At 42.0% G+C, this 12836-nt stretch overlaps 1 protein-coding gene across 1 annotated transcript in view; it reads right to left on the bottom strand.

Moving 5' to 3' along the window:
* The window catches only part of znf469 (zinc finger protein 469), a 196235-nt gene that overhangs the window by 13227 nt on the left and 170172 nt on the right, over positions 1-12836 (bottom strand). The gene's annotated exons all lie outside the window — the stretch shown is intronic.

Raw genomic sequence — 12836 nt, 5'->3', positions numbered from 1 at the left:
AAAATACTTTTTGGCCTAGGTGTTAGTATTGAAAATAGAAATGTCAGGAACTTCCAAATGAAACAAATAAAGTAAAAAAACAAACAAAACAAAACCGTACAGTTTCACACAAAGCTACTTCATATCATATACTTGTTCCCTGTTTCTGCCAGCAGAGAGCAGTATTGCAGCATCAAACAGCAGTACTGTCAATATACACTGTGAGATCAATAGGGAATTCCAAAATTCTGTCTTTTCATACTAGTCCGTGAGGTATTACTTAGTCTAAGTTCCTTTTTTTCAACAACAGACACATTTCAAACAACCCCACAGAGTTTTTGCTTGATTCCTGCTTGACAGCAGTAAATAGTTGTTGTGTCATATTCAACAGTCGTACAAAGAAAGCAGTTTCGTCTTGGAATGATGAAGTTGAACGTAGTTCTGAGGATGAGAAAAATTCAGTACATGTATCCAAAGTGCATTGCCAGTAAATGAATCACAGACTCCTTAAGAGAAGGGACACAATGCCACAGTGTTCTTTTGCTACAGAGGGCTTCAGGTTTAGATCATGGAGGAATATCGAGGATTAGTCAGCCAGCCCTTAGACAGTGAGAAGTGAGGCCACACTGACGTTTGTTGCCTTTCCTCAGGCATCCCAGACAGTGCTCTCGGGTCCTGGTTTACTTTGGCCCGGCAATGCTCCTGGCTGATTGAGGTCAGACCAAATGAAACTTGCAGTTAGCACCAAAATGTAATTTCTAGGCCCGGTAACCAAACTTCCAACACACCTTCTGTCTGCCTCCACTGACTATACCGGTGCTGGAGGTAGCCTGTGTTTGCCGAGACTACCATCCTGGTCAAAGCATCTGTTTTGGCTACCATCCACTGTGCTGAAGTGTCCTTGAGCAAAGCACTTGTGGTTTACTGAGGAAAGTTTTAGCCTGTGAGGAATGAGTGAAAACTGCATACTAAAATGAAAAACTAAGTACCACTGAATCGAGCCTCTTTTTTAGGCAGTCACTATAATGGAGCCAGAAAACTGGATATAACACTGTCAGATGTGAAAGACAAACAGACAGTAAGTATGTGCACCCTCATCAGTCTCTCCGGAGATTCTTTTTTTGGAACTCTCTGGGTCATTTTGTCATCAGCACCTGATTTTGTTTCCATCTTGAATCCATCCTGTGGAATCAATATTTTTACTAAAACATCCTTTAGCAGGTTGGTATGGTAATTATGATTTATGTACTCTTTTATTTATAGCCATATTCAGTTAGAGGTATAATTCAGGCAGATTTAAAAGAAACAAACCCTACTTTAGTTTTTTTTTTTTTGCAAAACGTCCAAATTCCTTTCGTAGAGATCGTATCTGATCACCTGAGCACCGAGCCTAAGATAAGACTGTTTGACAGCACAACATTAGTGCTGACTATCTGGAAGACGATGACAGACGGCTCACAAATGAATTCTTTGTGCACCCTGGCCAAAGAACCAAACCACATCTAATCACGATGAAACATAAATACAATCCTGTTTCTGTAGGAGTATGTCTTGTGGCCTTATTAATGGTAATAAGTTAGCAAGTGCATGGTATGCTGACTGTATTGTAGTGTAAGTGAGGTCACGGCCAGATAGGTTCCTAAAAGTGGACAATTTTTTTTTCACTGTATAAATTCAAGCCCTCTCAAAGCCACAGAGACGAGGAGATGAGCTGATATGAGATAAGATGTGTTGGCCTACAGCTTTGAGCCTCGAAGGCCATTATGTTTCCATCCACAAAGCAGCAGTCAATACTTTCAGATACCGCATGACACACAGTGAGATATGACCCTCAATTTTTTCTGACAAGATCTCCCTGTGCTGCTCGTTTCCTTGTCTCATCCTGTGGTAAACCTCCCAGAGGTATTTAACAGGTTGGAAGGGAGACCTGAAGCTGAGACCTGGCTAGGTTTTGACCTGGTTGTGAAAAATCGCATCCCCTTTACAGCTCCACAGAATCTGAAAGCCAAAGTGTCTGCAGGTATCTCTGCCACCGGTTGGGGAAACTGGGGTGAACGGCCTTGCCCGCGTCTCCATCAGGCAGCGCTCGATCCAGCACTGCTGAGTCAGCAGTCACGATCATACATCATAGCCCCAATTGTATTTGCCTAGACTGGCTGTTGCGGTTTGTGGCTGTGAATGAACGCCTCCAACAACAAAAAGAGCAGTATGAGGATCACAGGAACCTTACAGAAGTAGCACCAAAGCCTGAGCTGTCAGTTTACAAAGAGTAAAGGGTCAATTATAGTCTAAAAATGCCTCGGACACTTCCCCTACAGCCCTGGGCTGCACAGTATTTCTTTCCCTTCTCATAAACAAGAATTATTTCATACAGAGACTGCTTGCATATTAATCTGGCAAATTGGTGGTGTTTTTGCACTGCTTACTCAGTTTTTTCATGAAATAGCATGAATTGCAGTTGGACTGTGTATAAAGACAATGTGGTGGTGACAGAATTGCAAGCTGGGCACAAGTTCATATCAAATCCTGTGTGACTGGTCTAAAATTTATTCCATAAAAGTGCATTTGAGTGCAGTTTTATAAGTCAATTAAGGCTGTGTGTGTATGTGTCCATGTGAGTGTGTGTTCTTCAGGCCTCCTGTCAAATCACCAAGTCTTTCAGGCAGTGGCGCCCCATATGGCTTCACCACAACACCACCCTGACTCTCAGCTTGAGACTGCTGAGTGCCTAAGAACTGGTGTGCTTGTGGTATAAGTCCATGCGTGTTTGTGTGTGTGTGCGTGCACATAACTGTAACAAAAGTGGCTACACTGTTTTCCCCCATTACTTTCACAAGGGTCTGTACTGGTTTCTCACAGGAATGAAGGAAGGGATGGTTAAAAGGTGCTTGAATGAAAGCTCAATTTCCTGGAAGCCCCTTTCCTGTCATTTTAGAACAGGGTGTATGTGGTGTTGGTTTAAGTGAATATTTGCTAGTAGCGCTGTCAAAATCTTTGTCGACTCATCACATCAGTCTCACATAGCTGCTTTTGCCATTTAGAGGCCAAAACCTCTAAGCGCCGTATCTCTCAAAATCAGTTAACATAAAAGACTACAGGCTCAGCATCTCTTTTTTTTTATGAGCCACTCGACACCTCTGTTGATGTGCGTTCTGTAATAGGAGAGTACCCAAAGGTGGCTCGCAGAAATGGTAAAAGCAGACCAGAGCTACTAAAATGGGTGATCTTAACAATGCAGCAATTCAACATTTGCTTAAGACACCACAAAAAAAAAAAAAAGGTGGCTCGGGAAGACAATGACTCTCCAGAGAAACAAAAAATCCTTAATGCCAAGAGAAAAGCAACAGCAGGGCGAGTAATCCACTCCTACAAAGAATGGCTTCCTTTATAATAATGGAAATCAATAACTGCCATCGGCTGCTTGTTCGTCTTTTCCAGATGCTTGTGCACTGAAACATCGACATGCAATGGTCTAGAAGATCACTGAGGGAGAGAAGACAGATGAAGACGAGAGATGATGAGAGGTAAGAGGTGATGGAATGGGGAGGCATTTATGGGGTAACGGGGAATTCCATTAAGTAGAAGGAAAAGTGTGCAAAAGGGATGGGTTGTTCAGTGCGTTGCGTAGCCCAGTAGGCTGTGTAATGAGAGGGATGCTGGGGGGGTGTCTGACTGCTCTCCTCACACCTTTCCCAGCATGACCGGTCCAGTGAAGAGAATGCATGGTGAGAGCGGCTGGCCCCAGGCCCTTGTTGGGGCTCTCCGCCAAAACCTCTGTCAGCGTGCCTGCCTCCTCCCCTGTAATTCTGGAGACATCCATTACGCAAGCAATTTGCCTTTAAGATCTCCGCACTTATGTCTATTTAACGGCAGGCTAGGAGGAGGGATATGACAGTGATGCGCTTTCTCAATTCTGCCACCGCAGTTATTAAAACAGAAGCAATGGATGTGGGTGTGCGAACAGCAGTGGCCTGTCAGTAGTTCATAACCTTAGTTTCTCAGTGTACGATTTACAGAGGATAATTAATGAGTCATCTGTCTTCTGCCATACTGGTGACATTTTGCGAGAAGTCTTCAGGGTGTCTGAAAGAGGAGCACATCTGAGCACTTCAAACGAAGCAGCGAGCAAAGCACTAAAGGAGGTTTGTTAAATTTGTGCCTCCCTGCTCGCCACCACCCTAACCCCACCCTTCACCCACTGTGGTTAACTGCTCAGTGGGTAAGATAGAAGGTGCGTATGTGTATGTGAATCTGTTAGTGTGCATGAGTGTGCGCGTCTCAGAGGTTTTGGTGTGTAATTCCAGAGGCTGTCCTTACCCCCTCCCAAGTTTTTCCTCTTTCACAGACGAGTTTTTTCTTTTATTTATTTTTTTGCTAACCACTGAATTCTGGAGTCGGTCTGTTTCCATATTGCTAACCACAGCATTCCATCAACATGATGGAATCTTTGTTTTAGAGCATTTCAAGGTTATTATTTCTTCTTTTTTGACACAGTTTCCAGTATTTCTGCTCGTCTGTGGAATATTACTTGTGTGGCTGTGACAGAAAAAGGTGTGTGTGACAGACATGTAAAACATGAGTGAGTAGAAGAGGATATTAACGAAAAGGGCGACGGAGGTAAAATTTCCTGGCTCCTTCTTGTTTTTAATGGAGAAAGTCTTCCTTCTTTACCGTATCAATATTTGCTTGTCCTTTCTTCTGCCTGGGCAAAAGTATTTGGTTGCCTCTAAAAAAATCATCAGTTCACATTCTCATTTAGCCTCATTTGTAATTGTTTCAATTAGGTCCAGGGCTGTACTCGGGGGAAATTTAACCAGATGACAGTTAATACTATAAGACACACCAAGAGCTCCAGTAAAATAACTAACTATTAATTGCTGCACATATCTAGGTATTTATAAGGTAAAAGACACTTCATGTTTTCTTCACCAAGCCACATACCGCAAAAGTCAACCTAAACTCATTAAACACTGGCTGAAAGGTATCTGAGGAAAGTCCCGTTATAAAGTGGTCATGGTAGAACAATTACTGAATCTGGATACAGTAGATGCAAAAGGTAAAGGGTGAAACATAGAAGCTTTGGCTTTAGCTGTTTCAGTCACACATTACAAAGAAATCATAACAATCCTGACAAATTCAGATGTGCCAGATAAAAAAGACCATCTGTTAATCTTTAAAGTAAATTAATCTTTACTTTGATGTTAAAGTATGTGAAGTTTTTTTTTTAAAGAATTGAAACAGGTTTTATTTAATAATTAGATAAATGTCTTTTTCATCCTCTACATGAAAATAAACTTTGATCTTTACAAACCTTGAGGTAAATTATTGTACACACATACTCAAGGACTGAAACGGCATGTAGGTTTATACGGTACATGCTCGGTATTTATGTAAACTTTGTCTGCAGTTTTTCTTTCATTAAATCATTTTTGCAGCCATTAGTTATCAGATTCCCATAAATCCATGATACCATGTTACAATAAAAGTGTCCATTTATGAGCTACATGTTTTGCTCCATTACTATTTGCATATCCTGTGCCTTAAAGAAGCCAGAGGCAGTGAGACTCTGGGGCCAGTAGCACATAGGTGAAAGTCCAGAGATGAGACTGGGCCTGAAAAAGAGGCGTAACAACCTCTTTGGCCTCTGGGGAATCAGCCCTTTGTCAGTGACCCATCACCCTACCTCCCATGAGCAAATGAACAACCTCACCTAACACAAGCGTGCAGAAACATGCCGAGCGGTAGCCACAAAATTTTGACACAAGCTTCCTTGTCGTCACACGCCGTGCCTAAATGGCAAAATACTTATTCAGCCATGCACATGCTGCTATTTCTACACGGTAACAAAAGCTCTAAAATGATTTTTACAACTGGCATAAAGTCTGTGCCTCACACTAATGTTTTAAGCAGTGAAGAAACTCTATATCCCCCTGCAAAAAGAGTAAATGCAAACCTAACATCACTGGGTATTTAAAGCATGTTGTGTGTTGAACTAAATATGGAAGAACAGGCAATATTAAATCATTTTGAGATTCTAGTTAGATTTGTTTCTCTTTCAGACAGCCAGATAAGCCCGCATACTACAGCCTTTTGTGGACAGATGCTTTCATTAGAAGAGGTTGGGAGTGGCAGAAACCCATTAAAGACAATGAGGTGAAAGTCTTTTAGACTCCTGTTTACCTGCAGGCTATACTCATGACCTTTCACCTTCAGGTACAACTTTTGCTTAGTAAGGTTTAGACAGGAGTTAGTACATATCATGCACGTATCTCCAGACAAGGGGACAGTCGAGTCCCGGCATGTGACTGTGAAACTTTGGGAAAGGGGGCCATTTAAATGCAGTACATGTCAGTGCCACATAAAACAAGCACATTTTCATGAAATACAGTTTTTCTGTGAGACTTCACAGCTGGCAGATACACAGAAACTCTTTCTGTGAACATTTGGTCTCACTTCATGATAGCAGTTAGGAAAATGGTTCAGGTTTTACGTGAGTGCGTGAAAGTGCATTCACACATTCGGAGGAGTAAAATTGTATATGTGTGCTGTATTTATCCAGACAAGTCTGTTTATGTATAACGTGAGTATAAGTTGTATGACTGACATGCGCAATGTTTGGGTTTTTATAGAGTAGTAGATGTAATATTACTTTACGGCACCAGCGGCTGAATCAAAGTCAGATTTAATTCTGACTTGATCTTGTCACAGAGATTTAAATCAAAAGGAGAGCGGGTTTGTAATGGAAAGTAATTCACTCCTTTTAGATTTGGCAGCATCTGATGTGCCGAATGCTGAGAGAAAGAGCTCAGTATTCTACCATTAGGTTGGGACAGAGACAAGAACAAAGGAAAAACAAAAAAACCATGACCAGTAAACTTCTGTTTTCTTGCTTCAAACATCATTCCCAGATGAACCATTGTGCCTCTTCTTTCCTTCATTCTATCTTGTGCTGTCTGTCTTAACACTTTCTTTCTGTCTCCATCCCACACCCACATGAAAGAAAATCTCTTCAGTTTAGCATTAGGCTACAGGAACTGAGGGACAGGTGGGGGTTGGTCCTGAGAGGAAACAAAAACATTTGTGGGAGATTTAGGGCGAAGGTTACTGGAGTGGCCGCATGACTGACAGTCACAGCTTAATGCTAAAATGTCTGTGAAGAAGCTTCTCGGATGATAAGTGAAACGTCTTCAAGCAACTTAAAGAAGTTCAGACGCTTTTCTTTCCAAGCTCCTTAGACCTTAATGCTAAAAGCAACACGGCTAACTCAGAGAATAAGATCATGAGCTTAGATTGTTTGGAGTTGAGTGTATTAGGGTGACAATAAGTATTTTGTGTCTCCAACAGAATTCTAGCATTTATGTGAGGAGATGAGTGGAAAGGGTAGCAAAGCAAAAACACAGCATAGTATTTTTCTCTCCCTTTTTTATTCTTCCGTCCAATTTGCACCAATGCCAAAATCAGTAGGCCCCTGGCAAATGGCAAAGAGGGAATTCCAAGTCTAGTGTGCGTGAGTCAGTACCAGCATTTTCCAAATTCACTCTGCCTGTGTCTCTTTAAATAGCCTAAGGAAATGTCCAAATGACCTAATTATGACTTTCCTAAGTAGCCTGTGTTAATGCATGACATGGTATTCAAAAATATACAATGACAAAACAGCAGGATCTTGATGGTGATAAATTTTGCTTCCCTTCTGTTTGGTTTTATTAGACGTATGTTAGGACCATAAGCTGGATTGTGTTTGTGTCTATGTTTTTTTGTGTTGTGTCTCAGATGTCAAGGATTTCCTTGGTCACGGCAGTTCTTCAAAGGCTTACTGAAGTTAAACGATCTGCCAGAGACATGACTGGACCAATTCATCACCCTTTACTCTATGTCACAATAGTGCAAACTGGAAACTCTGTTTCAGTAATGCATTTTACATCACTAAAAATGCAGTCAAACTACTACTGAACTGTGGCAGCCTCACACACACACACAAAAGCTCTCTTGCCCGAACAAACATCATTAAAAATTTGTTTCTATTTTGGAGACTCAACACTTTGGTCCACTTCAGCAGTTCAGCTGCACCTAAAGTAGCACTTGGAAACAATAACAACGAATCCTATTTAAACAATAGCCTCATTCATAGCAACAGAAGCTCAGTTTGAGCTGTCATTTAGTGAAATTTTAGCAGGATTCTAACTTTATCCTTTTACTGCTTGTGCCTCAGCACTGCTTGTTTAGTGCTGAGAAACAAGGTGGTATACATCCTGCTCAAAACCACTTTATAGTAATGGTTTGGAAAAGCCAAGACAATTAAGGCAAAATGAAGGAGAACGTGACACACTTGTTGGAGTGCCCCGCATTCCATTCTAATTAGCTTGTCAATGTGCCACCTTTGTGAGTGAGACCTTTTTTATATGTTGCTGATAAAACTATCTATAAACAAAGTCCACATGGATTGGGGTGGGGGGAGGGATCTGGGGGGCATGTACAGGATCTGAAATAAGAAGTAGCATAGTTCTCAAATTCACAATTGGAGTTGTTCTTTCTTGGAAATCAGAAAAGTCACAAAAAGGATGGAGAAGAGATATGTGGAGGACGAAGGGATCTCAAGTAGAGAGGACTGCGAACTGCACTCAGAATCTAATTCAGAGCCGTTAAAATAATAAAGTCACTTATCTGCAACAAACAGTTCGACCACAATACGCTGTGGAAATGTTAAGCTGCAGTGCACCTGTAGCTTACTCTTTCTTTCCTGATTTTAGTATCAGCACTGGCTACTTTACCCTTCCTTGCCTGTCAAAAGAAGATTTCATGGATAACAGTTTGGACTGTTGTCCAGCCGTGTCAGATTTTGGCAGAGACTTCAGCAGTGCTAACCCACAGCTGGTAAACAGCTTTTCCTATCTGATCAATGACTTAAATAGCGGAAGTCTGCACTGTTTCGGCATCATTCCCAATTTTGTTCCTTGTCTCTCTGTCCTCTTTCCTAGCTTTTCCTCTTATCTTTTGTACTTTCTCTGTCCAGTGGTCCTGTGTGGCATGTGTCTCGCTGCGGGTGCAGCAGGAGGACTACCTGATGCGTCGCTGTGTAGAATAGGACCAAGGGGTCTGCTGTTGAAAAGGAGCTCTGTGCTGCATCTGCAGATCGACTTACACGACCACTTCCTGCTTCCGACCAACTCCTCACAGGGAATCCTGTGTGCCAAGGCCGAAAAAAGCTCAAACAGAGGGGTTCAGTCCACCCAGGGGCTGAGCACAGGACCCTATTCATCCTCTCCCCAAGACTCCTCCCCTCTCTCCCCAACCAACCTTAGGATAGCTTTATTTTAAAATTCACAAATATTCCCCTCTCAGAGGCATTGAGATAAACCAACTGCTCATTCCCTTTTTTCACTGGGGCTTGACAGACAAGCTGTGCCAGTGCTGCCCCGAGACTGGTGAGGCGAAACACGCTGGTGTTAAGCCTTTGTATGGTGTCTGTCTCTCTGACATGCATCCAGTTACGTCAGAAGGTAAAGTAAGCAGCAAGGTTCATTGATAAAATGATGCATTTGAACATAGAAAAAAGGTTATAGAGATGTTTAATGGTTAATGAGCCTTGTAATTGAGTGACTGCAAGGGAATCCCGGCAGTCACAGTTAAAGGTGGAGGGTAAAACAAACAAATACATAAATAAATAAATCTCTGTCTGAGGCTAGGGGGAGCAAATCAGTTTGGTTACCGGAGTCGTGCTGCTATTCCAGGAATGCGTACTTTGTCCCATCTAGACCTGGCAGCAGTGGAGAGAACAGGAACTTGGGAATAGTAGTCTTCACCTGAGTTGGAATATTTACACAACCCTATGAGGGCCAATAAGGTAAGGCTATTTAAGATTCTTGGGGAAATGGCAAAGTGGGCAAGTAACTCTTAGGACAAACAAACCCAGCATTAATGTTTTTGGTTTCCCCCCTGCATATTGCTGAGACACAGTCTGTTTTCTCTAATGTCCTTGTCGTTTTTGCCTTGGGTCGTTGGACACTGCCGTGTGTTTATACTTTACACACATTAAAACAGCACCCGATACGTCCATTCCTACCAGGGGGACAGAAAAACATTTAACTTGTCGGCTTCCTGGGCTTCCCCCTCGGATGTCAGCCTCAGATGAGGGTGAGAAGAATGACGTTCTGTACAGCCGCTGCAAGAAGCCATTCATACATCCACAACTCCACCACAGAGAGTGTGCAGCACTGACCCATGCTGGCTGGAACAGAACCAGCACTGATCCGGTCCCTGCTGTCTCTACACCAGACAACATCAGTATTGATCTTTCTGTGCTGGATGCCACAGTGATCCTAAGGCTATATGCCCACCGATTCAGCAGGATCCCTGCAGGGTCTCTGCAGGGATCCTGCACAACATCACCACTGACTCGAAGATTGTGCTCAATTGCTCAACATCTTCACAGATGAGCTAGTACGCTTAGAGCCTAGTAAAAACATTGGTATTTCTGGCTGAGCTCTCACTGAAGCAAAGGAGTGTATGATGAAGAAATAAACCAGTTTTTACACGATTAATCTCCTGCTGATCAACAAACTTAATCAACTGTTTTTGTATACTCCCCAATGCGTTTCCAGTGCTGAAAAGGAGGCCAAAGCACCTGGCAGCACTCACTTTGTTCCCATCAAATGTGCTCAGGCTCACTGGAGACCAGTGCAGGAGGCTGAGATAGAGAAAGCAGCTTCTGTGCATCAACCATACCCCACCTGTCTGACATACCTGTGTGGAACGCTGGCGGCCGAGCAAGCCAAAGAGCAAGCCAAAGAGCAAGCCAAAGAGCAAACCAGAGAATATTCTGTGTACCTAAGAATATTTTTCTCAGCCCATGTCTTAGCAATTAATAGAGGGCTTACATAAAATCGTTGTTATATGTTCTCAGGTTTTAATATAGGTGAGTATAGTGAGCGTGACTTATTCCAAATCTGACAGATTATGGGGCCTCAAATGGCTAAAAGTGAAAGTGAGACTTACAATACCCTTGGGTACCATGGAGAATAGACTTACTCTTGTACACAATGCCACTATCAAAATTTCTAAAAGGGGATTATTCATGATGAAAACATTTTATTTCCAGACACGCAGCTTAAGGGAAGGTTCACTCTAAACAGAAGTACACAAATGTCATCCTCTGGCCAGTAGTGCTATTTTATCTGGGCTTTGGATATAATGAATAATATTGAATTAGTTCATCTACAAACATTGCTGTGGGTGATTTTTCTTCTACCAGAAGAAAGGCATGAAGCTTGAAAACCTAAGAGCTTATCTACAGGGCGTATTGTTACAGGTCTTGCTGTCAGGGGCATGAGTAAAAATGTCTTTCTGCATAGCAGCAGTGGTTGATGGATAAGGTCTGAAAGAGAGAAAATAGCGCCACTCAAAACAAGGTTTGAGCTTTTTTTCAGTATCTCAGTAATGATTTTCTGAAAGAGATGTTTCCACTCAGTTTTTTAAATACATTTTTGAACTTTTCCGTACCAAACGGCAAGAGCAATTTAGTTGCTGTAACAATCTAGATGAATAAAGGAAAAAAACGTAAATCTGAACACTGTGCAAAATAGTATATGCAAGCCACAGTTGTGCCCGCTATCTCATGAATTATACTTTGCCTCTCCTTCCTATTTTTACAGCTGCTGCACAACTAGATCTGCTTGAATGCTTTACTCCTAGGTCACAAAGAAATATAAGAAACCCAGAGTATTCAAGACTAAGGTTCTCACAGTCACCCAAACACCAACAATCCCCTCTTGACCTTCGGCCATATGTGAGCATTCACATCCTGAGTTATGTGTGAACATAATGCTCCGTGCATTTCAAAAAAACATTTTTATCAGTGAACGAGTAATGATTTACAGCCTATGTTTTTCTACTTTGATTTAGCCAATTTACTTCAAAACGCAAGAGTTGAAACCACAATCCCATATCAGACTGTCACCAAATCAACACTTGGAAAACATTAAGTAAACACTGAACAATCGTGGACAAACGCCTGCGCCGGTGCTAAGAATGGTCTCCAAAATCTGAAATGAGCTCACTTAAGGAAGTAACATACCTTAAAGTGAGAGATGACGTTTGTTTTTAACTCAGAACTGGTGTTTATTTCTTTTGCTGTTTACATGGTTGACTGCATACTACAACAGCCTTTCACATTTCTGACATCTTATAAACTTACAATAAATAACTCAAGTGAAATGACTACTGTGAGCATTACAGCACAGTTTGCCAACTTCTTTTTGTCTTCGCTTCCAGAATGATGCACATCAGATGAATACCTTTCTGGTTGCACAAGCTGAGGTAAGGATAGCACGCTCTAATTTATGTGTCAAACTCCGTATCCACGAAAAGTGCTAGTGCTGCACCCAGGAGCTGCTGATGAATATAACATTTGGCCAGGCTGCTGGGATCGGAAGCCCTGTCACAGTCCATTAAAAGGCTGAGACAGGGACAAGCTACAACCTGTAACCCTGCGCTGGTGACCTATCAGCTTAGCATTATGGTCTCGTTGCAGCCCCACTAGAAAAACTGTCGGCCTGGGCTATGGTCTGTCTTTTGCCCTTTTGACCTCACTTCAATTTGTCATGCCAACATCGCGTGCCCAACCATTTGTTTTGGCACAGTCTTCAACTCTTGGGTAGCAGGAAAGCCATTAATCTAGGGCTACTGGGTCTTTAGGGGCCATGTGAGGACCTTTCGCCACTACAACACACCCAGATTTTGGTCAAAGATTTAGTCAAAAATAGGAGCAATAATTTAGCAAGTATAAATATTAAAATATCTACAAATGCTAAATGAATAAGAGTTGTTCAAATGTAAACTGTGATTACAGAAGATGACTTTGA

The sequence above is a fragment of the Neolamprologus brichardi genome, chromosome 7, assembly GCF_056152115.1.
Source record: "Neolamprologus brichardi isolate AB-2024 chromosome 7, ASM5615211v1, whole genome shotgun sequence".
In the NCBI taxonomy this organism is placed as follows: Eukaryota; Metazoa; Chordata; class Actinopteri; order Cichliformes; family Cichlidae; genus Neolamprologus; species Neolamprologus brichardi.
Note: the sequence above shows the minus strand (reverse complement) of the source record. Positions and strands in the feature narration are given on the sequence as shown.